We start from the raw sequence: 24,734 nt of genomic DNA, 5'->3' as shown, positions 1-24,734 counted from the left end.
AGGATTGTATGTCAGAATCAGAGGTCTCAACTTGAGTGTTCTGAAACTGGGAAATGTTGGCAAGGGCTCCTGTCCACAGCTCAAGCATTTAACCTCCAACAGCAAACTGGGTCATTTTACTATTGCTGTAACCTTGCTATCCACTCCTTTCCAGTTATCTGTTCGCAGTTGTAGACATTGTACATTCTTTAAATATCATGATTCACAGTCTAGAGTCAAGAGACTATGGCAGATTACAACAACGACAAAAAAAAAAAAAAAAAAAAAAAGGAGTAGCTGCTGAGACTGCTTATATACAACCAAAGACGTCATGGGATTTGGCTTCTTGGTTTGGAGGTTTAGGGTCATCATTTTATGGGACACCCTAGTTAACTGGCCTAATAACATGTTTATTGCCTCTGGTCTACCTTTACATTCAATGCATAGTGCCTGGGGTCTTAAAACCTTGCAAGTAGCCATCCAAGACACAGTAGTTCTTTATTCATCTGAAACAACACAGGAAGAGAGTTAGGAATAGGAGGAGGATATGGAATGTGTCTTCCATTCACTTTAGCTACTCTGCATTCAAAAGCAAATTTCAGAATCTCTTCGGACATCCATTTTGGTCCTTCCTTTCTTTTCTGTCTTTTTAATGAATGTTTTCTTTCTTCATGTATGATGTCCTTGATGGCTCATCACAGCTCATCTGGTCATTAGTGTTCAGTGTGTCAAGTCTATTCTTGAGATGGTTTCTAAATTCAGCTGGGATATACTCAAGGTTGTACTATGGCTCTTGTGAACTTGTTTTAATTTTCTTCAGCTTGAACCTGAACTCACATATGTGCAATTGATGGTCCCTTCAGCCCTGGCCTTGTTCTGACTGACAGTATTGAGCTTCTCCATCATCTCTTTCCATAGATGTAGTAAATTTGATTCCTGTGTATTCCATCCGGCGAAGTCCACATGTATAGTCGCCATTCATGTTGTTGAAAAAAAAGTAGGTAATTGGTCTTGCAAAATTGTATCTGTGGCATCATTTCTATTACCAAGGCCATATTTCCCAACTAATAATCCTTCTCCTTTTTTTCCAACTTTTAAATTCTCATCACTAGTAATTATCAATGCATCTTGTTTGCATGTGTGATCAATTTCAGACTGCAGAAGTTGGTAAAAATCTTCAATTTCATCATCTTTGATATTAGTGGTTGGTGTGTAAATTTGAATGATACTCATATTAATTGGCCCTCCTTGTAGACATATGGATATTATTCTATCACTGACAGCACTGTACTTCAGAATAGATCTTAAAATGTTGTTTTTAATGATCAGTACAACACCTTTCCTCTCCAATTTGTCACTCCCTGTGTCTTAGTTATCTAGTGCTGCTATAAAAGAAATACCACAAGTGAATGGCTTTAACAAACAGAAATTTATTTTCTCACAGTGTAGGAGGCTAGAAGTCCAAATTCAGGGTGCCAGTTCTAGGGGAAGGCTTTCTTTCTCAGTCCGCTCTGGAGATCCTTGTCTCTGAGCTGCTGCTTTTGGTCAATCTTCATGTAGCTTGGCACCTCTTTTCCCCCATCTCTGCTTCTCTCACTTGTGTGTTTAATCTCTTTCATATCTCTAAAGAGACTGACCCAAGAAACAGCCTACATTTATCCTATTTCATTAATATAACAAAGACAACCCATTCCCAAATAGGATTATAGCCACAGGTATAGAGGTTAGGATTTACAACACATATTTTGGGAGGACACAATTAAATTCATAACACTCAGCATAATGGACCATATGATTGTCCAATTCAAAATGGCTGATGCCAGTACATTTCAGCTCACAAATACCTAGGCTAACGATCTTTAAGCGTTCCATTTCATTTTTGAGTTTCCAATTTTCCTAGATTCATACATCGTACGTTCCACGTTCCAATTATTATGGATGTTTTCGGCTGTTTCTTCTCATTTTGAGTTGTGCCTATGGAATAGATCATCAACTGCTCATATGCAAGCTCAGGTTGAAGCTGAAGAAAATTAAAACAAGTCCACAAGAGCCAAAGTACAACCTTGAGTATATCCCACATGAATTTAGAGACTGTCTCAAGAATAGATCTGATGCATTGAACGGTAATGACTGAAGACCAGGTGAGCTGTAGGATAACATCAGGACATCATACATGAAGAAAGCAAAAGATATTTCTCAATCATTTAATATGGTGACTATGGAAATAGAATCTCAAATTTCAGCTCCCAGAGCTCTGTAATAACTTGAAGATTATATTTTTTCCAAATGAGATATTTAAAAACTTAGAGAAAATTCCATTGACATTCCAATCTCTTAAAATATCCCACAATTTGGAAGGAAATCATACTCTGGTATTTTACTATTTTATCTTATTAGAGGAATCTAAAGTATTTCTGGCACGCCTATGGGCAATTGAAATATTGCCATGTGCAAGTGTAAGAGTCAGATTCAGGGTCAGGTAACAACTGGTAGCAATTATAGAGGTCAGAGCTCCAGTATTCTGAGAACCAGTCCGGGTGCAATGCACCGATGTGTTGCTGTTCATTTGTCTCTTGGCTTCTGTCTGGGCCTGTTGAATGTGTGGAAAGGCTGCTCTGTGCTCCCTGTAACATGGTAAGAGTGTTATGATGGTCCCCGTGCAGTCCCAACTAAGTTCTCCACATATGGATCTTAATGATTCCACTGCGTGGATCCTCTGAGCACATTGATTGCTGGTATTGTAGGTGACTAGACTTTTTTCTTTTTCTTCCCGCCATTATTCTTCCCATTTGTAAAAAAGGAAATTTGTGAAACTGAAAAAACAAAAACAAACTCAAATGACCACTGTCTTAGTTATCTAGTGCTGCTGCCGGGTCGCTATGAATTGTAATCAACTTGACAGCAATGGGTTAGGTTTTTTGTTTTGGGCTATAATAGAAATACCACAAGTCGATGGCTTTAACAAACAGAAATTTATTTTCTCACAGTTTAGGAGGCTAGAAGTCCAAATTCAGGACACCAGCTCTAGGAAAAACTTTCTCTGTTGGCTCTGGAAGAAGGTTCTTGTCTCTTCAGCTTGTTTTCTGGTTCCTTGGAGATATGCATGTTGCTTGGCATCAGTCTTCCCCCATGTCTGCTCTGCTTCCTTGCTTAATTTCTTTCATATCTCAAAAGAGGTTGACTCAAGATACACCCAACACTAATCCTGTCTCATTAATATAACAAAGACAACCCATTCCCAAATGGGATTATAACTACAGGCATAGAGGTTAGGATTTACAACACATTTTTGGGCGACATGATTCAATACATAACATTTCACCCTTTCACCCCCAAAATTCATGTCCTTGCCACATGCAAAACATATTCACCCCATCACATCATCGCAAATGTCTTGAATCAACTCCAAGTCCAAAATCTCATCTTCTGATGCACCTAAATCAAATATGGATGAGACTTTAGGTGTATTCCAGCCTGGGGCAAAGTTCCTTTTCATCTGTGAATCCATGAAGTCTAGAATACAAGTTATTTGCTTCCAAAGTACAATGGTAAACAGGTACATGGTAGACATTTCTATTACGTGTGTGAGAAATTGAAGAGAAAGAAAGGATAACAGACACCAAGCAAGTCCAAAACCCAGTATAACGAATTACATTAGCTCTCAAGGCTAGAAAAAAAATCTTCTGTTCTTTGAGACTATCTGCGCAATGGCTCTGCCCTCCAGACTCTCAGTGTTGGCCACACCCTCTGGGCATGGCAACTGTGCTCCCTTGATTTAGGGCAGCACCATTCTCCTAGTCCATCTGAGTGGTGACCGAAACCCCCTTGCCCCTGGCAGGTCCCATTCTTCTGCCTTTTGGGCATGGCAGCTGTACCCCCTGGCATACCTTAACCACAGCCTCACACTCTGGAATCTAGTTGGTGATCTGACTCTTTGAAACCTAGGAAACTGTGGCCCCATTCTTTGAGATCCAGGAGACCATGGCCCCACCCTTTGAAACTGAGAAGACCCTGTATCCCGTGCTCCTTCCAACAGTTGTGCTGCTCCCTGAGCTGCTCCAGGAATGATCCTTTTGTTTTCCTGGAAGACAACAAACGAAGCTCCTTTGGCCTGTTTCCTGCCTGTAGAATTCCAAAAGGCAGACTGTGTTCTTTCCTTTCATTCTTTCTCTGTTCCCTTCAGTCTAAGCTGGTGGGTTTTATGCTGTTGTAGTTGGTTAGATCCATCAGCTACAGGCCTAATCTCTTTAACAAAAGAACGTGTAGTCGAGTCCTTGGTGAACATGCTAGGACACATGTTCTTTGTATAACAGAATTTTCTAAATCTTTGAGTTCTGTTTTCATTTTGCACAGTTCATTTTTAAGGCCATTTCTTCTCGCATTTTGTTTTAAGTAGCAAGGAGAAACTACATGGCTCCTTTAAGATCTTGCTGAGAAATATCTCCTCAGCCAGATATCCAGATTCATCACTTACATGTTCTACCTTCCACCAAACATTTGAACATAATTCGGACATGTCTTTGCCACTGCATAAAAAAGCATCGCCCTTCCTCTCTTGCCCAATCACATATTCATCGGTTTCTTTTAAAGCCTTACCAGAAGCAAATTTAATGTCCATATTTCTACCAACGTGCTGTTGCTGGCACCATATGTACTCTCTAAGCTGATAGGAACATTCTGTATAGTTCTTCTTGCTTTCTTCTGAGCCCTTACCAGAATTGCCTTTGAATGTCCATAATTCTACCAACAATCTAGGCTTTTCATATTAGGCACCTAAAACTCTTCCAGCCTCTACCCGTTACTCAATTCCAAAATCACTTCCACATTTAGACATCTGTTAGAGCAGTACTCCACTCTTCCAGTACCAAATTCTGTCTTAGTTATCTAGTGTTGGTGTAACAGAAATACCGTAAGTGGATGGCTTTAACGAACAAATTTATTTTCTCAAAGTTTAGAAGGCTAAATCAAAAAACAAAACAAAACCCATTGCCATCAAATCCGTTCCGACTCATAGTGACCCTATAGGACAGAGTAGAACTGCCCCGTAGGGCTTCCAAGGAGCAGCTGGTGGATTTGAATTTCTGACCTTTTGGTTAGCAGCCAAGCTCTTAACCATTGTGCCACCAGTGGCTAGAAGACAGAATTCAGAGTGCCAGCTCTAAAGGAAGGCTTTCTCTCTCTGTTGGCTCTGGAGAAAAGTCCTTTCTTCAACTTGTTTCCTTGTTCCTTGGAGATCTCCCGTGGCACGGCATCAATCTTCCCCCATCTCTGCTTTATTCCCTTGTTTAAATTCTTTTATATCTCAAGAGAGATTGACTCAAGATACTCCCTGCGCCAATCCTGCCTAATTACGTAACAAAGACAAGCCATTCCCAAATGGGATTATAACCACAGGCATAGAGGTTAGGATTTACAACACACACACACACACATACTTTTTTCTTAATAGATTTTATTACGCCAGTTGTCTTAGATGACCCCTGAAACTATGGTCCCCAGACCCCTGCCCCTGTTTTACTGGCCTTCGAAGCGATCAGTTTATTCAGGAAACTTCTTTGCTTTTGGTTTAGTCCAGTTGTGCTGACCTCGCCTGTATTGTGTGTTGTCTTTCCCTTCACCTGAAGTAGTTCTTATCTGCTATCTAATTAGTGAATACCCCTCTCTCACCCTCCCTCCCTCCCCCTTCTCGTAACCATCAAAGAATATTTCTTCTCTGTTTAAACTATTTCTCAAATTCTTCTGATAGTGGTCTTATACAATATTTGTCCTTTTGCAACTGATAAATTTCACTCAGCATAATGCCCTCCAGGTTCCTCCATGCTATGAAATGTTTCACAGATGCATCACTGTTCTTTATTGATGGATAGTATTTCATTCTGTGACTGTACCATAATTTATCCATTCATCCATTGATGGGCACCTTGGTTGCTTCCATCTTTTCACTATTGTAAACAGTGCTGCAGTGAACATGGGTGTGTGCATATATCTGTTCGTGTAAAGGCTCTTACTTCTCTAGGATGAATTCCAAGGAGTGGGATTGCTGGATCGTATGGTAGTTCTATCTCTAGCTTTTTAAGGAAGTGCCAAATTGATTTCCAAAGTGGAACAACACATTTTTGAGGTACATAATCCAATCCATAAGAACTACCTCTTTCTTCCTCAAATATCTTGCAGGTGGGCATAACAGGATTATTAATTCAGCCAGACATTAGTAGAGTTGTTACAATTCTAAGCAAAGGCTTAGATTCTCACTCTTAGGAGATCCCAGTCAGAGGCATTGTGCTATTTTTGTGTTTTAGAGAGGACAAACTTAGTTTTCTGACCATAATTTGATATCATTATTTAGAACTCACTGTGGTAGATTGTTTTTTAACATGGCTGTAACATTTCCTCCCAAGTTTCTTTTGCAACGAGACTTTGCCAATTCTCCAGTGGAGAAGTGGAGCCCATTTCCATACTCTTCGAATATGGGCTGATCTTTTAACTTTTCTTAATTGGTAGAATGCAACAATAGTATGCAACATCCAAGACCAACCCTTAAGAGACCTTGCACCTTCTGTTTTTGACCTCTTTGAACTCTACCCGGAGGCAGCCATGGAGGAAAGCCAGTCTAGCCTCCTGGAGGATGAGAGGCTAAGTGGAGGAGAACTTAGGCATCCTAGCCAATAGCCAGCATGGACTGATAGACATAAATGAGGCCATCTTGAACTTCCCAGCCCTGCCCACTCTCCAGCTGAATGCAGTTATGTGAGTGAGCTAGGTGAAACCATCAGAGGAACAGCTCAGCCTACCCTCAGAATCACAAGACATAATAAATTGTTGTTTTAAGCAAGCAAGTTTTGGGGTGATTTCTTATGTAGCAAAGGCTAACCTCAATAAATAATGTTAATATTTAGGCTTTAAAAATAGAATAATCTTTACTTTGATGGCTTTAGGACATCTTTAGAAAGAGAAAAAAGTAGAGTACAATATTAAAGAAGCAAAAAACCAACATCAAAGTCACCAAAACCCTGAGCACCAAAAATAAGGAATAAAATTCAGAGTGACTCTCAAATGTCCCTGAGTGTCATATTGAAAATATCACAGATGTCCATACTTGTCATGTGGCAGGTATTTCTAGGAAGGAGTCTTTTTTTTTTTTTTTAAGATTGGTACCATATAGAATAATAACAATGCCTCATGTAGCTGTTAGAAATTTCCCATGTTGGGAGTCAGAATCAGAAGGCAGAGAGAGCCAGCCATTCCTCAGAGAGATGCTGATCACAAGCACAAGGCTACATAAATTAAGGCATGGGAACTTATTTTACATCAAAGATTCATAGGCACTGAAGCCACCTGGGCCTCACTAATTTGAAATATTGTATTGCTGGACCTGAGTCTTAAGCTATTGAGAGTAAAGGTAACTAAGAATCTATTTACCTTAGGAATTTTTCCAGTTTCTTTTAATGGGTTCCCTTCCATTCGATCAAAAGCTTTTTTTTTTTTTCTTTCAAATCTAATATTTTCTCTCTAGCATAAGAGTGTGAACGAAGAAAAAAGTGATTTTGTGCTTATTGCTGTAAGTCTCTGGAGTAATTAGCCTTGTGTTGTCCCAGTTTAATATACTGATATGAAAGCACAATATTCTCCAATACTTTTTACATGTGGATTGTCCGGGAAAAAATCTAGCCACGGAAGAAACTCTACCAATTTAATATTTGAATAAATATTCTATAACAAGACAATGATCAAAAAATTATACATGTATGTGACTTTAGTAAAATACTTTTACCTCTTTCTATGTGTGTTTTCTCTGTCATTATTTGCAACTTATTTTTGGAGGAAAGAGAGATGAAAGAAAAAGATGTCTTTTGAGTATTTCCCATGTGCTAGGCATTTTGTTTATGCTACTTAATTGAATTCTGATGGCAACTCTGTAATGAAGGCTTTGTTAGCTCCAGTCCATGGATGAGATGACTGAGACTCAGAGAGGTGGCACACCTACAAAGTGGCAAAGCCAGGATTCAAACTCAGGTCTGCTTGTTTTCCACAGTCTTTCCACCACTCCACAATGTTAAGTGTTTGCTGAACTCATTCTTAATTGCATCCTTTCCAGGGATGGGTTGGCTGTTGCTTCATAGGGCAGCTTTTTATGACTTTTAATGATTCTTGTTTTTTCTAGAAAACCTTTCCTTACATTACGTGAGGCTCTTGGAGCATGGGATCTTGAATTGAGTGGACATATGGTTATGGTTGATTAGATAATGAGTTCAAAGGTCCCTTGAACCTGTTTCTTTGATTCTAAAAATAGCTAGTTACGATTAGCCATACGGATTGTAGCCATAGAACAGAGTGAAGCTAAACAGCTCTTTTGGAAACTAAATGAAAAGTATTGCCTTTTATAAGATGTTGAGCTCACTGTCCACATGCTTAGGCTACGTGCATGCCTAGACCATGATAATCACTGAAGTTGTTTGATGACTATTTGGAAGTTTATATTCTATCCTCTCTACTTTTGTATCTGTTTGAAATTTTCCATAATGAAAGGGTTAAAAATATTTAAAATTCAATGTTCATATTCTAATATGAAAATTCCACCCCTTTTTTAATTATAATATGAAAATTTCCCCCTTAATGTAATCCATACATTGATGGAAAAAATGTACCAAGATTTTTAAACACACATGCCACTCTTAAAAATGTAAGATGTTTGCAAGCAACATATGTCTCTAAACTCAGCCTTGCTTATTTGTGTCTGCTAAGCTGGGAAAAAAAAATAAAAGATGATTTTTCTAGACTTTTCTAAATTCATTGGTCTATTTAATATATTCTTGGTTTTAGATTTATAAGCTGATTTTAGAAGTCATGACCAGTTATTTTTATTAATTTTTATTGTGCTTTAAGGGAAAGTTTACAAATCAAGTGAGTCTCTCATACAAAAATTTATATACACCTTGCTATATACTTCTACTTGCTCTCCCCCTAATTAGACAGGGCACTCCTTCCCTCCACTCTCTCTTTTCATGTCCATTCGGCCAGCTTCTGACCCCCTCTGCCCTCTCATCTCTCCTCCAGACAGGAGCTGCCCACATAGTCTCATGTGACTACTTGATCCAAGAAGCTCACTCTTTACCAGTATTGTTTTCTACCCCATAGCCCAGTCCAGTCCCTGTCTGAAGAGTTGGCTTTGGGAATGGTTCCTGTCTTGGGCTAACAGAAGGTCTCGGGACCATGACCTCCGGAGTCCCTCTAGCCTTAGTCAGACCATTAAGTCTTGTCCTTTTACGAGAATTTGGAGTCTGCATCCCACTGCTTTCCTGCTCCCTCAGGGGTTCTCTGTTGGTTCCCTGTCAGGATAGTCATCGGTTATAGCTGGGCACCATCAGGTTCTTCTGGTCTCAGACTAATGTAGTCTCTGGTTTATGTGGCCCTTTCTGTCTCTTGGGCTCATAATTACCTTGTGCCTTTGGTGTGCTTCATTCTCCTTTGCTGTAGGTGGGTTGAGACCAGTTGATGCATCTTAGATGGCAGCTTCTAACATTTAAGACCACAGACGCCACTCTCCGAAGTGGCATGCAGAATGTTTTCTTAGTAGATTTTATTATGCTGATTGACTTAGATGTCCCCTGAAACCATGGTCCCAAAACCCCTGGCTACACTGGCCTTCGAAGCATTCAGTTTATTCAGGAAACTTCTTTGCTTTTGGTTTAGTCCAGTTATGCTGACCTCTCCTGTATTGTGTGTTGTCTTTCCCTTCACCTAAAATAGTTCTTATCTACTATCTAATTAGTGAAAACCCCTCTTCCTCCCTCCCTCCCTCCCTACTCTTGTAACCATCAAAGAATATTTTCTTCTCTGTTTAAACTATTTTTTGAGTTCTTATAATAGTGGTCTCATATACTATTTGTACTTCAGTGGCTGACTAATTTCACTCAACATAATGTCTTCCAGATTCCTCCATGTTATGAAATGTTTCATGGATTCATCATTGTTCTTTACTGATGCATAGTATTCCATTGTATGACTATACCATAATTTATTTATCCATTCATCTATTGATGGGCACCTTGGTTGCTTCCATCTTTTTGCTATTGTAAACAGTGCTGCAATGAACATGGGTGTGCATATATCTGTTTGTGTGAAGGGTCTTATGTCCCTAGGATGTATTCCAAGGAGTGGGATTGCTGGGTCCTATGGTAGTTCTATTTCTGGTTTTTTAAGGAAGCACCAAATCGATTTCCAAAGCGGTTGTACCATTTTACATTCCCACCAGATGGGTATAAGATTTCCAGTCTCTCTACAACCTCTCCAACATTTATTATTTTGTGTTTTTTGGATTAATGCCAACCTTGTGGGATTGAGATGGAATCTCATTGTAGTTTTGATTTGCATTTCTCTAATGGCTAATGATCATGGGCATTTCCTCATGTATCTGTTAGCTACCTGAATGCCTTCTTTAGCGAAGTGTCTGTTCATATCCTTTGCCCGTTTTTAAATTGGATTATTTGTCTTTTTGCAGTTGAGTTTTTGCAATATCATGTAGATTTTAGAGATCAGGTGCTGATTGGAAATGTCATAGCTAAAAACTTCTTCCCAGTCTGTAGGTAATCTTTTTACTCTTTTGGTGAAGTCTTTGGATGAGCATAGGTGTTTGATTTTTAGGAGCTCCCAGTTATTTAGTTTCTCTTCTGCATTGTTAGTAATGTTTTATATACTGTTTACGCCATTTATTAGGACTCCTAACGTTGTCCCTGTTTTTTCTTCCATGATCTTTATTGTTTTAGATTTCATATTTAGGCCTTTGATCCATTTTGAGTTAGTTTTCGTGCATGGTGTGAGGTATGGGCCTTGTTTCATTTTTTTGCAGATGGATATCCAGCTATGCCAGCACCATTTGTTAAAGAGGCTGTCTTTCCCCCATTTAACTGACTTTGGCCTTTGTCAAATATCAGCTGCTCATATGTGGATGGATTTATGTCTGGATTCTCAATTCTGTTCCATTGGTCTATGTATTTGTTGTTGTACCAGTAACAGGCTGTTTTGACTACTGTGGCGGTATAATAGGTTCTAAAATCAGGTAGAGTGAGGCCTCCCACTTTGTTCTTTTTCAGTAATGCTTTACTTATCCGGGGCCTCTTTCTCTTCCATATGAAGTTGGTGATTTGTTTCTCCATCTCATTAAAAAATGTCGTTGGAGCTTGTATCAGAATTTCATTGTATCTATAGATTGCTTTTGGTAGAATAGACATTTTTACACTGTTAAGCCTTCCTATCCACGAGCAAGGTATGTTTTTCCACTTACGTAGGTCTCTTTTGGTTTCTTGCAGTAGCATCTCGTAGTTTTTATTGTATATCTCTTTTACATTTCTGGTAAGATTTATTCCTAAGTATTTTATCCTCTTGGGGGCTACTGTAAATGGTATTGATTTGATTTCCTCCTCGATGTTCTTTTTGTTGATGTAGAGGAATCCAACTGATTTTTGTGTGTTTATCCTGTATCCTGATACTCTGCCGAAGTCTTCTATTAGTTTCAGTAGTTTTCTTGAGGATTCTTTAGGGTTTTCTGTGTATAAGATCATGTCATCTGCAAATAGAGATATTTTTACATCCTCCTTACCAATCTGGATGCCTTTTATTTCTTTATCTAGCCTAATTGCTCTGGCTAGGACCTCCAGCACAATGTTGAGTAAGAGTGGTGATAAAGGGCATCCTTGCCTGGTTCCCAATCTCAGGAAGAATGCTTTCAGACTCTCCATTTAGGATGATGTTGGCTGTTGGCTTTGTATAAATGCCCTTTATTATGTTGAGAAATTTTCCTTTTATTCCTATTTTGCTGAGAGTTTTTATCATGAACGGGCGTTGAATTTTGTCAAATGCCTTTTCTGCATCAATTGATAAGATCCTGTGGCTCTTATCTTTTGTTTTATTTATATGATGGATTACATTGTTTTTCTAATGTTGAGCCATCCCTACATACCTGGCGTGAATCCCACTTAGTCATGGTGAATTGTTTTTTTGATATGTTGTTGAATTCTTTTGGTTAGGATTTTGTTGAGGATTTTTGCATCTACATTCATGAGGGATATAGGTCTGTAATTTTTTTTTGTGGTGTCTTTACCTGGTTTTGGTATCAGGGATATGGTGGCTTCGTAGAATGAGTTTGGTCGTATTCCGTCCTTTTCTATGCTCTGAAATACATTTAGTAGTAGTGGTATTAACTCTTCTCTGAAAGTTTGGTACAACTCTGCAGTGAAGCCATCTGGGCCAGGGCTTTTTTGTTGTTATTGTTGGGACCTTTTGATTGCCTTTTCAATCTCTTCTTTTGTTATGGGTTTATTTAGTTGTTCTGTTTGTGTTAGTTTAGGTAGGTAGTATGTTTCTAGGAATTCATCCCATTTCTTTTAGGTTTTCAAATTTGTTAGAGTACAGTTTTTCATAGTAATCTGGTATGATTCTTTTAATTTCAGTTGGGTCTGTTGTAATATCACGTATCTCATTTCTTATTCAGGTTGTTTGCTTCCTCTCCTGTTTTTCTTTTGTCAGTTTGGCCAGAGGTTTACCAATTTTGTTAATTTTTTCAAAGAACCAGCTTTTGATCTTGTTAACTCTTTCATTGTTTTTCTGTTCTCTATTTCATTCAATTCTGCTCAAATTTTTTTAATTTGCTTTCTTCTGGTGCCTGAGAGTTTCTTTTGTTGCTCTCTTTCCATTTCTTCAAGTTGTAAGGATAATTCTTTGATTTTGGCCCTTCCTTTTGTGTGTATGCATTTATTGATATAAATTGGCCTCTGAGCACTGTGTTTGCTGTGTCACAAAAGTTCTAATACGAGATGCTTTCATTCTCATTGGATTCTATAAATTTCTTTATTCAATCCTTGATGTCTCCTATAATTCAGTCATTTTTGTGGTGGGTATTGTTCAGTTTCCAAGTGTTTGATTTCTTTTCCCTGTTTTTTCTGTTATTGATTTCTACTATTATGGCCTTATGGTCAGAGAAGATGCTTCGTAATATTTCTGTGTTTTGGATTCTACTGAGGCTTGCTTTTTGATCTACTATGTGGTCTATTCTAGAGAATGTTCCATGTGCGCTAGAAAAGAAAGTATACTTGGCTGCTGTTGGGTGGAATGTTCTGTATATGTCTATGAGGTCAAGTTGGTTGATTGTGGCTTTTAGATCTTCCATGTCTTTATTGAGCTTCTTTCTGGATTTTCTGTCCTTCACTGAAGGTGGTGTTTTGAAGTTTCCTACTGTAATTGTGATGCTGTCTATCTCACTTTTCAATATTGTTAGAGTTTGTTTTATGTATCTTGCAACCCTGTCATTGGATGCATAAAATATTTAATATGGTTATATCCTCCTGGTATATTGTCCCTTTAATCATTATATAGTATCCTTCCTTATCCTCTGTGATGGATTTAACTTAAAAGCCTATTTTGTCAGAAATTAATATTGGCACTCCTGCTCTTTTTTGATTGTTGTTTACTTGATTTTTTTTTTCCATCCTTTGAGTTTTAGTTTGTGTCTCTAAGGTGTGTCTCTTGTAGGCAGCATATAGATGGATTTTTTTTTTTTAATCTGTTCTGCCACTCTCTGTCTCTATATTGGTGCATTTACCCCATTTACATTCATTGTAATTATGGATAGGTATGAGTTCAGTGCTGTCATTTTGATGTCTTTTTTATGTGTGTGTGTATGTTGTTGGCACTGTTTTTTTTTTTTTTTTTTTTTGGACAGTTTCTTTTTCTTACTTTTTTGTGCCGAGGAGTTTATCTTCATATAGTGACTTTTCCTCTTATTCCTTGTTGTTGATTTTGTTTCTGCTGAGTCTCTATTTTTTTTCTTGTATTTTATTTTGATGAGTAGGATAGTTAGTCTCCCTTGTGGTTATCTTAATATTTACCCCTATTTTTCTATGTTTAAATCTTTTATTTCTTTATATTGCCTTGTCTTCCTCTCCATATGAAAGATCTATGACTACATTTCTTAGTCCCTCTTCATTGTTCTAATGTTGTCTTCTCTTACATAATGACATCGCTGTTTCCTTGTTTTGAGCGTTTTTTTTTTTTTTTTTTTAATCTTGATTTCTATTTTGTGATTTCCCTATCTGGGTTGACATCTGATTGTTTTGTCCAGTCTTGGGTTGATATCTGATGTTACTGATTTTCTAACCAAAGAACTCCCTTTGGTATTTCTCGTAGTTTTGGTTTGGTTTTTATGAATTCCCTAAACTTCTTTTTTTCTGGAAATGTCCTAATTTCACCTTCATATTTGACAGACAGTTTGCTGGATATGTGATTCTTGGCTGGCAACTTTTTTCCTTCAGTGTTTTATATAAGTCATCCCATTGCCTCCTTTCCTGCGTGGTTTCTTCCGAGTAGTATGAGCTTATTCTTATTGACTCTCCTTTGTAGGTGACTTTTCATTTATCTCAAGCTACTTTTAAAATTTTTGGTTTTGGCAAGTTTGGTAATAATATGTCTTGATGACTTTTTTTTTTAACCTTATGTGGAGTTTGATGAGCATCTTGGATAGATAGCTTCTCATCTTTCACCATATCAGGGAAGTTTTCTGCCAGCAAATCTTCAACAATTCTCTCCATATTTTCTGTTATCCCTCCGTGTTCTGGTACTCCAGTCACTCACAGGTTATTTCTCTTGAGAGAGTCCCACATTATTCTTAGGGTTTCTTCATTTTTTTTTTAATTCTTTTATCTGATTTTTCTTCAAATATATTGGTGCCAAGTGCTTTATCTTCAGTCTCATCAATTCTGCCTTCCACTTGCTCAATTTTGCTCCTCTGACTTTCTATTGAGTTGTCTAATTCTGTAATTTTATTGTTAATCTTCTGAATTTCTTTTTTTTCTCTATGGATTCTTGAAGCTTATTAAATTTTTCATTTTGTTCTTGAATGACCTTTTTAATTTCTTCAACTGCTTTATCTGTGTGGTCCTTGGCTTGCTTTGTGTATTACCTGATCTCGTTCCTGACATCTTGAAGAGTTCTATATATTAATCTTTTGTATTCCCCATCCAGCAATTCCAGGAAGGCACTTTCATCCAGAAGATCCCTTGATTCTTTTTTTTGAGAGCTTGTTGAAGCTATCATGGTTTACTTCTCTCTGTGATTTGATATTGACTGTTGTCTCTGAGCCATCTATAAGTTATTGTATTAGTTTATTTTATGTTTGCTTACTGTATCCTAGCTTCTTGCTTTGGTTTGTTTTGATATGCCCAAACAGGCTGCTTCAGTGAGCTAACTTGATTTTTTTCACCTTTGAAGCTCTATCATCCTGTCACCAGGTGGCTAGAGGCATTATCTAGTGTATCAACCTAGGAGTCCATTCACTTTTCTTGTATGGATTCAGCTCAGGTGTCAGGTAGTTGGTCATCAAATGTGTGGTGCATGCTCTGTCCTACAGTCTTAGAGGGGCAGGGGCGATTGGTCTAGGTACTGCTATCTGGGTGCAGCAGGAGGTCACGCTCAGAACAAGGCAGCAGGCTGACAATCATCCCCCGAGTGTCTGTGAGGAAAGCGCATCCCTGTTCCCTAGGGCATACAGGTGGTTGGATTCTGCAGACAGACCATGGGTACCCAGTGCTTTTGGTTGTAATGACTGGGAGGTACCAGTTATCCTTGGACCCCTGTTGTAGGCGGTGGGGTGATGTGAGTGGAGCTACCAGTCCTTAGGCCCCTGATTTGGGTAGGTGAGGACCGTGTTTAATAGGCAAAGTGGTCTCAAGCATCAGACACCCACCTCTCCACCACACAGCTGAAACAGTTGAAGTCTGCCGACAAGGGCCTATTCTCCTGAAATAGGCCCACACAGGCCAATGCAGGGGGAAAGATATTCAAAGTCCATGGACTGTTTATGTCTAGAGAAGAGCCACTTCTGTCCTGAGCTCCCCAGGTTAGTGGAGCTGGCAAATTATCTTTTCCCCCAATTGCAAATTTATTCCTTCTCCAAGGCTGGGAGGATGGCTCAGGACACTCAGCTGTGCCTATCTCAGGTGCAGGGAAATTGACAGCCACTGCAGCCAGCTTGGGGGTGGGGGTGGGGTGGTAAAATATACCCAAGTACTAAGCTTTTGCTGAGAGTGCCGTTCTTCTCTGGTTCCAGAGGTGTGAGTCAGCTGTGCGGCTGGCTGTTTCTCCCTGAGGAAAATGCAGCCAAACGCTACTACCAACCCACCACAGTCACTCCCTGGAATGGTGCTTGGGGGATCCTGGTGATTCAGGTCTGGCAACTCCTCTATGCTTCTGAGCCGTCTTTCCCTCCCCCTGCCTCTCAGTCCGTTTTCTAACTTTGCCTTTGATTTTCAGGGCTCCTAGCTTGTCGTAAATATAATCATTTCATTTGTTTTTTTTTTTGGGTCATTGTTGCAAGAGGGATCACCAGAATCATCTGGCTACTCTGCCATCTTGGCCCTGCCTCCCAGTTATTATTTTTTTTTTAAAGAAAATTGACAATCCCTTGCAGCAGAAATGTGTTTTAAAAACCCATAGTCTAGATTTCTGTCTTGACTCCTGAATATAAAACTTTCCTTTTCAAAGTACATACTTTCCCAGTCAGTAGGATGGAGAGTTAGGATTTCTGACATTGCCTACACAAACCTGTAATATGGCAGCTGGGCCAAGGCCCGATCTAAACAGTGGCAAAGCCAAAGTCATACAACTCCTGATGTTAGCAATTTCTGGTGATAAATGATCTATAATCTAGGAATCTGGAGGCTGTTTTTTAAATTTATATTTACATATACATGAATCACTGCCCTTTTTGTCACTTTTGGTTCTGAAGCACAATTCGTATCCTTTTTTTCAAAAACTTTAGCACCTTTCATATAAACAGCAGATGGTTTGTTTTCAAAATGCAATATGAATTTTGAAGTGAAATTTTTTTATTTTCCTTGCAGTTTTGTCTTTGGAAATGGTTTGTATGGTAAGAAACTCATGTTGGCATATATCTGCTTTTATGAATGTTTTGATGTTTGATATTCTGGATGACTTTTTTGTGGATAGATTTTTCTTCCAAGGAAGGTGAGAGGATTCCTTATTGCATCCCTATAGCCCAGTTTGGAACCCTGGTTGTACAGTGGTTAAGCATTCATCTGCTAACCAGAAACTCGGCAGTTCGAATCCACCAGCTGCTCTGTGGAAACCCTTTCTATAGGGTCACTTCCTATAGGGTCACCATGAGTAGAAAGCAACTCAGCAGCAATAGGTTTGGGTTTATATATATATATATATATATAGCCAGGTTTAGCTCAGTCTGAGTTTTCCTCTCAACTTGTAAAACCTTCTCAGAGCAGATCCTAGCTGTTGCTCTCAATGAAGCAATATGACTCTATTTGTAGTGCCATCTGCTGGGTTGCTACAATTGGAGGGATCAACTTCTGGTCTCCAAAGAGACATTGGCTCAATGTATTTATAAGTCTTAGGATGATAACATGGAGTAATATGATTGAACATTTAACTTGCCTTAATTACCAGCAACCAGAACTTTTCACTTTCATGGAATTTTGGAACTGAAAGCTTTTCTTACCATATGAAATGCATTCTTTCAAATTCGTATATAAATCATGACTTACTACCCTTGTTTTTTATACTTTAAGTTATAAGGTCAGTCTTTCAAGGTGTTTATTTATCAGAGAAATGGAACCTGCAATTAGAGCATGCTACCACAAGGAGGTGATGGTGCTCCAATCATCCATAGTAAGGACTGTGCTCTTGATAGGGATGATTTTTACCTGAAATAGATTTTTTTTCCCCTGTTTTACCACTTTACAGTCCTGTGTTGTTTTTCAAAAATTAAAACTTAATGCAGAAAAAACTTTAATAAATAAACATCTAGATGCACATAATATCTTTCACACTAATCTTACTGTTATCCCTTAAATTTTAATCTAACCCTGGTCTTAGCCTCAGACTTAGATGTATTGCTTTTCTAACTCACCTTATATTGAAACCTTCTCCATTCTTATAAAAGGCTCTAGGTTCAGTAATTTTTAACCCCAAGATGATACAAGCATGACATCAAAACATCTTCAGCTGTGTATCATGAAATCTCAGCAGACTCATGGCTTTTCTCTCCCACTTTCACCACAAGTGGGAATGTCTAATTAAAGAAATCCCTTCAATTTATTATCTGGTTTCAGAATCAGAATATCACTGTCCCTCTGACTTATGCATTCTTTTCCTCCCAAGAAGAAAGTTTCAGGATGTTCGTAATAGAAATCAACTTTGACTCCAACTTAAAATAAATAAATTCTGTTACAACGATATGGGAAAATCTTTGGATTGAAGACAGGGCTCAAAATAAAGTGTTGGGAGATACAGGAACTAGGTCTTGGGAGCAGAAACTGACCACTTGCAAATCTTGCCTGGATCTGCTACTGGAACCACCGGATACAGCCATATGTTCATCCCTGGCTGCTGTAGAGTGAGAGAAAAAGGCTCGGATAGAAGAGACTTCAGAGGCTGTGTTAGTTTGTACAATGGAAGGGCAGGTGTCTGCATTGACCCTCCCACTGACACCCCTGCTAGTAGGAGAGAGGTGATTCCACAAAACTAATCAAAGTACTCTGGACAATAATACTAGGTAGTCAAAAAATGATGGTGTTCACAATAGTCAAGGATTGTTTAGTGGAAATCACTGTTCCGTGTTATGTTCACACAGGAAGGCACAACTTGGTATCTATTTATTAAAGAAGAGACTGTGTAAAGTAGAGCGTTTAGCCCTCTCCTGGGGAGTCTGGTTTCTGAATTCTCACCCTGCCTCTGATGTGGTCTTTGAACAGGCAATGAACTTGGAGTCCTTATCCCTTCCCCTGTAAAGTGAGGAGATTGCAACTAAATGATCTCTTTTGTCTTGCCAAGGTCTCCCCTTCTATTAATCTAAGAGAAAAAATGTCCCCATCTCCCACTGTTACTTTAAAGGTAATGCTTTCCTTTAACAACTCAGCCTGTAACTGTCACCACTGCCCTGACACATGCTGAACTCACCATGGAATATGACATTTTGATCTGAAATTTAAAATCTTTTTAAAAGGGTGCTGGCCTCTCTTTTCTGTATCTGTTGACTAAACCTATACTTACATCTGCACTGTTTTTTTTTTTCTTTTTTTGACAGACTTGTGAGATAAATATAGATACCTGCTGCTGCAGAAGCATGTGGATCTAAATAATGAACAAGGAGAAAGAAAATAATGCACACCCGTATTGCTGCCATTTTTCAGAGATGCCCTGAGCTCAGACACTGATGTTTTTATTAAGTTTAGATAATTCACACAGAAGAGTTCTTCATAAAAGCAAACCAAAATAGAAGTGACCTCCCTTATTTCTGCACGTTTGGTGATCTCAGTTACAATCTTTCCATTCTCTTGTTTGTTATTTAGACTGGGGTAGACCTGATGAAAAATCATGACAATATAGTGGACAGCTAATGAGGTGAACATGTGGAGTCCTGGGCCTGATGACCACCATCCCTAATCAGCACTTGAAAAGATGGAAATACTAAGTCAGTAGGAGGTGGAAAAGGAGCCCTAGTGGTGCAGTGGTTAAAGCATTCGGCTGCTAACTGAAAGGTCCATGGTTTGAACCCACTCAGTGGAGCGGCTTCACGGGAGAAAGATGTGGGGAGTCTGCTTTCATAAAGATTATAGCCTTGGAAATCCTATGGAGCAGTACTATTCTGTCCTGTAGGGTTGCTTGAGTTGGAATCTACTCGATGGCAGCGGGAACAGGATAAGGTGGACAGGACATTTTTAGTCAAGAAGTTTTTACCATGTGCTTGAGGACATGTGCTCCAGGCCTCCCAGTAACCAGGGTAGGAGTGGCTTGCAGGGGTTCCAGGACCTGTTTTATTGGAACGGGTTTGGAAATGAACCTTTCTCCATCCCCTTTCCTGGTAACTGTATGGAGTCTTACAGTCTCCCCTTTCCCTAGAGTAGAAGGTCTAGAAAAATCTCTGACTACCCCCAAACTGTGATTCAAGGGCAGAGGAATCTAGATATTTTCAAATTATGCTAAAAATGTTGAATTTGATGAGAGTTTCTGTTAGTTGTGTTGAAATATTTTTAGTTTTTCCTTCTTTGTATCTGGTGATGATAATTTCATTTGCAATTTTAAAGGGTAAATATTTAGAGAATATTTAGTATGTTGCCTATTTTCAGGGAATCCAAAACAGTTTGTGAGTAGAGATGTATTGAGGTCTGACTTTATCATCTACAAGGAGGAGAGACATGTTGGGACAAGTTATGGTTCTCTCCCCAAAAGGCTTAGGGAAAATTGTTCAAGGTAAGTATGTACAAAGTAGAAATGATTTACTTGTAATCATCAATCTTTCTTTTTAAATAGTCGTTAATAACACAGAGTAACATAATTGTTAATGAATATTTAGCCCAGAAAGTTGAAGTAGTGAATCATCTTTGTTTCATTATACCACCCCTTCAAGCTATAATTTAAGATTATAAAAATCCAAAATCCATTCCAACTCATAGCAACCCTACCAGACGGAGTAGAACTGCCGCATAGGGTTTCCAAGGCTATAATCTTTACATGAGCAGAATGCCGCAGCTTTCTCCCTCGGAATGGCTGATGGGTTCAAATTGCAGACCTTCTGGTTAGCAGCCAAGTGCTTTAACCACTGCACCCCAGGGCTCCTATGGTTAGGATTACACATGAAGAAAATGATGCATTAGAAATTACATGGGACCTTCAAACTTCCTGTTAAGGTTGGAGTTTGGTTTTTGGACCTTTTTTGACCTCAGTAATATTTCTCTTACATTGAAACAGAATCCATTGCCTCTCCCCTAATGGGAACTTTATTGCCCTCTTTCAACCATCAAACATGTGGGTGGCTTCACCTAGAGTAGCCCTCACCACTCCTCTCTTCTAAGGACTGAACCTTGCCTGCCACTCTTACTACAGAGCCCTCTACTGTCCCATACCCCATGAACTTCTGGCTTGCTCCTGGCTCCTTTCTGATTATTACAACTCTTTCCTCTTTAAAAAGTAATTTTTAAGACCAGACTTAATGGCCTGACTAAGACTAGAAGAATCCTGGCCATCATGGTCCCCAAACCTTCTGTTGGCCCAGGACAGGAACCATTCCCGAAGACAATTCATCAGACATGGAAAGGACTGGACAATGGGTTGGAGAGAGATGCTGATGAAGAGTGAGCTACTTGTATCAGGTGGACACTTGAGACTGTGTTGGCATCTCCTGTCTGGAGGGGAGATCGGAGGGTAAAGAGGGTTAGAAACTGGCAAAATGGTCACGAAAGGGAGACTGGAAGGAGGGAGCAGGCTGACTCTTTAGGGGCAGAGTAAGTGGGAGTATGGAGCAAGGTGTATATAAGCTTATATGTGACAGACTGACTTGATTAGTAAGCTTTCACTTAAAGCACGATAAAAACTATTTAAAAAAAAAGTAATTTTTACATTACTTCTCAGGCACACATCTATGCCATCTTGAAGTCCTCTTTACTTCTGTCTCTTCCTTTCTGGCCAACTCATCTCCCCCCCCCCCACCCCCCTTATTTTCTGTAACTTTGGGACCTGGCTCATAGTCTTCCTCCCCACTCCAACTCCTGCCAGATTCATTTAAGGACATTTATTGAACATCTACCAAGTGCCAGATGCTGATCTCAGTGGCCACGAGAATGACTCATCCAACCAATTAGCATCATATTTCCTGGGCTTCCTTAACTCTAAAAACTACTGCATCCACGCCATCTCTGTCACTTATTCCCATGGCTACACCCTTGCTCTTGTCAGTATCAGGAACTCCTCCCTGTCCTAAATCTTCACTCCTTCATACCACTCTTTAGTCACAAAACCCTATCCCTTTGATCTCATAGAGACCCATCTGTTTAGTTATTTCTCCCAGGCCAGCATTAGGATGACCACATAGTTTATTGTCTAACAAGAACTCCTTTGCAAGTGAAAGTGGGTACTATAAAAATTGCACCAGGTGGTCCTAGGCAAACAGAAGTAAATGGTCACACTAGTCATCATCTGTTGCTGAGTAACCTTCCTTCTCTACTTAACCTGTGGTTAACCATCTGAACTGATTTCTGAAATCAGCTTCCCTAACTCTCCTTGTAGTCTTCTCCTGCATGAATCTACAAAGCTCCAACCCGGAACTGTGCTGCCATGAGCCTTTCCCTCCCCTACAAACCTGCAAGTTGGCACTTCTACAGGTTCAGACCCCAACCCTAGCTGAGCCCTCAGAGCCACCCCTCATTAGTTTTGCTTGTTTCTTAATCATTTCCCTTCCCTATTTCTCTCGAAAATGATTCCACACTTTTACTACTGTTAGAAGAGATCCCTCTACTGAATCCTTGATTCCTCTGTTTCAGAGAATGAGCTAGACCCTTCCTCCATTGAGAAAGCTGAGATTATTAGCTGTGTACTTCCTCATCCTTCCATTCCTCACATCTTACTGCAAATTTACTTCCAACATGACCGTTCTTACGTCGTAGGTCCCTTAAGTCTCAAAAACATGTTCCAAGGCCACTCTGCCACCTGTGGGTTAGATACTCCTCTTCTGGGCTTACATCAAACCCTGTAGATAGCTCTATCACTCAGTCTCCCACTGTTTTATAATTACCTGATTAGGTGTCATATCCCTACTGAGCTGGGAGCCTGTGGTAGGAACTGTGAATTATTCATTTCAGTCGCCCCAGGAACCAGCAAGGGCTTTCAATAGGTGTTTGCTGAATGAGCGAATGCACACAGGCAGGCAATCTCTTTTGTGTTCTTGTTTGGTGGTCTTAGTTATAAAAAGCAAGAAAAGCAAACACTTAGGGCAATTCAAGTCCTTGGTTTAGTAAATGAAGCAGATCTTGTATGCTTTCATTTGTAGGCAGTCAACAAGTAAAATGGTTTCATTTTGTAAAGAGACTGTATTCACAGAGATCCTAAGCTTTAAGTTTATTTTTAAGATTCTCAGTAGTCATTGTTCTTAAGTGCCATCCAGTCAGTTCCAACTCACAGAAACCCTTTGTACCACAGAACAAAACATTGCCCAGTCCTGTACAATTCTCACAAATGTTGCTGTGTTTGAGCCCATTGTTGCAGCCACTGTGTCAATCCATTTCCTTGAGGGTCTCCTCTTTTTCACTGGCCCTCTACTTTACCAAGCATGATGTCCTTCTCCAAGGGCTGGACCCTCCTGCTAACATGTCCAGAGTATGTGAGACAAAGTCTCACCATCTTCACTTCTAAGGAGCATTCTGGCTGTACTTCCTCCAAGACAGATTTGTTCGTTCCTCTGTCAGTCCATGGTATATTCCATATTCTCTACCAGCATGGTAATTTAAAGCAACAATTCTTCAGTCTTCCTTATTCACTGTCCAGCTTTCACATGCATATGAGGTGATTGGGAATACCATGGCATGAGTCAGGCACACCACAGTCCTGAAAGTGACATCTTTGCTTTTTAATACTTTAGAGAGGTCTTTTGCAGCAGATTTGCCTAGTGCAATATGTCCTTTGGTTTCTTGACTGTTACTTCCATGGGCATTGATTGTGAATCCAGGTAAAATGAAATCTTTGTAAACTTCAGTCTTTTTTTCCATTTATCATGATGTTGCTTATTGGTCCAGTTGTGAGGATTTTTGTTTTCTTTATGTTGGGATGTAATCCATACTAAAGGCTGTGGTCTTTGATCTTCATCACTAAGTGCTTCAAGACCTGAGCAAGCAAAGTTGTGTTATCTGCATATTGCACATTGTTAATAAGTCTTTCTCCAATCCTGATGCCCTGTTCCTGTTCGTATAGCTTCTTGGATTATTTGCTGAGCATACAAATCAAATAAATATGGTGAAAGGATACAACCCTGATGCACACTCTTCCTGACTTTAAGGTGTGCAGTATCCCCTTGTTCTGTTTGAACCATTGTCTCTTGGTCTATGTACAGGTTCTGCATGAGCACAATTAAGTGTTCTGGAATTCTCATTCTTTGCAATGTTATCCATAATTTGTTATGATTCATACAGTCAAATCACTTTGCACAGGACAGTAAAACACAGGTAAACATCTTTCTGGTATTCTCTGTTTTCAGCCAAGATCCATCTGACATCAGCAATATCTTTCATTCCATGTCATCTTCTGAATTCAGTTTGAATTTCTGGTAGTTCCCTGTTGATGTACTGCTGCAATTGTTTTTGAATTATCTTCAGTAAAATTTTAGTTGTGTGTAATATTAATGATATTATTCAATAAGTTCCACATTTTATTGGATCACCTTTCTTTGAAATGGGCACAAAAATGAATCTCTTCTAGTCAGTTGTCCAGACAGCTACCTTCCAAATTCCCTGGCATAGATGAGTGAGCACTTCCAATATTGCATTCATTTGTTGAAACATCTTGATTGGTATTCCATGTATTCCTGGAGCCTTGTTATTTGTCAATAACTTCAGTGCAGCTTGAACTTCTTCCTTCTTTCCTTCTCAGTGGGGAAATGCATTTTAGCTGATCTAACTGAACATCTTAAAAGAAGGAATAATAAGTTAAAACATTCCTTAGCCCCTGGGATTTTTTTTTTTAATTATATTTTGATGCAAACCTCTTTTAATTTCTGGCTTACCTTCTGGATACATTATTTTCAGGCCTATGACCTGAACAATTTGGGAAGAGCCTTTTCTTTTGTGGAGGATCAAAGGATGATTTTTTTTTTTTTTCCAGTAATCTGGCTTTGGTATAAAGAAAGGTTGACAAATTGCTGTTTGCATCCGCATAGGCATTTCTCCTCTTGAATGCTGAATTTGTATCTG

General features: G+C 39.1%; 1 protein-coding gene across 2 annotated transcripts in view; it reads left to right on the top strand.

Moving 5' to 3' along the window:
* Window positions 1-24,734, top strand: part of SLC35F4 (solute carrier family 35 member F4) — a 308,843-nt gene that overhangs the window by 186,279 nt on the left and 97,830 nt on the right. Inside the window, exon 1 of one of the 2 annotated variants that reach the window (XM_049898069.1) lies at window positions 16,117-16,193. The exons of the other annotated variant lie outside the window; for it this stretch is intronic. The gene's annotated coding sequence lies outside the window, so the exon portion shown is untranslated. Of the gene's footprint in view, window positions 1-16,116; window positions 16,194-24,734 lie in introns of those variants that run through there. 2 annotated transcript variants of the gene reach the window in all.

The sequence above is a fragment of the Elephas maximus genome, chromosome 10 (genome assembly GCF_024166365.1).
Source record: "Elephas maximus indicus isolate mEleMax1 chromosome 10, mEleMax1 primary haplotype, whole genome shotgun sequence".
NCBI classification, from domain to species: Eukaryota; Metazoa; Chordata; class Mammalia; order Proboscidea; family Elephantidae; genus Elephas; species Elephas maximus.
The sequence above is the reverse complement of the archived record's forward strand: the minus strand, read 5'-3'. Positions and strand labels throughout refer to the sequence as shown.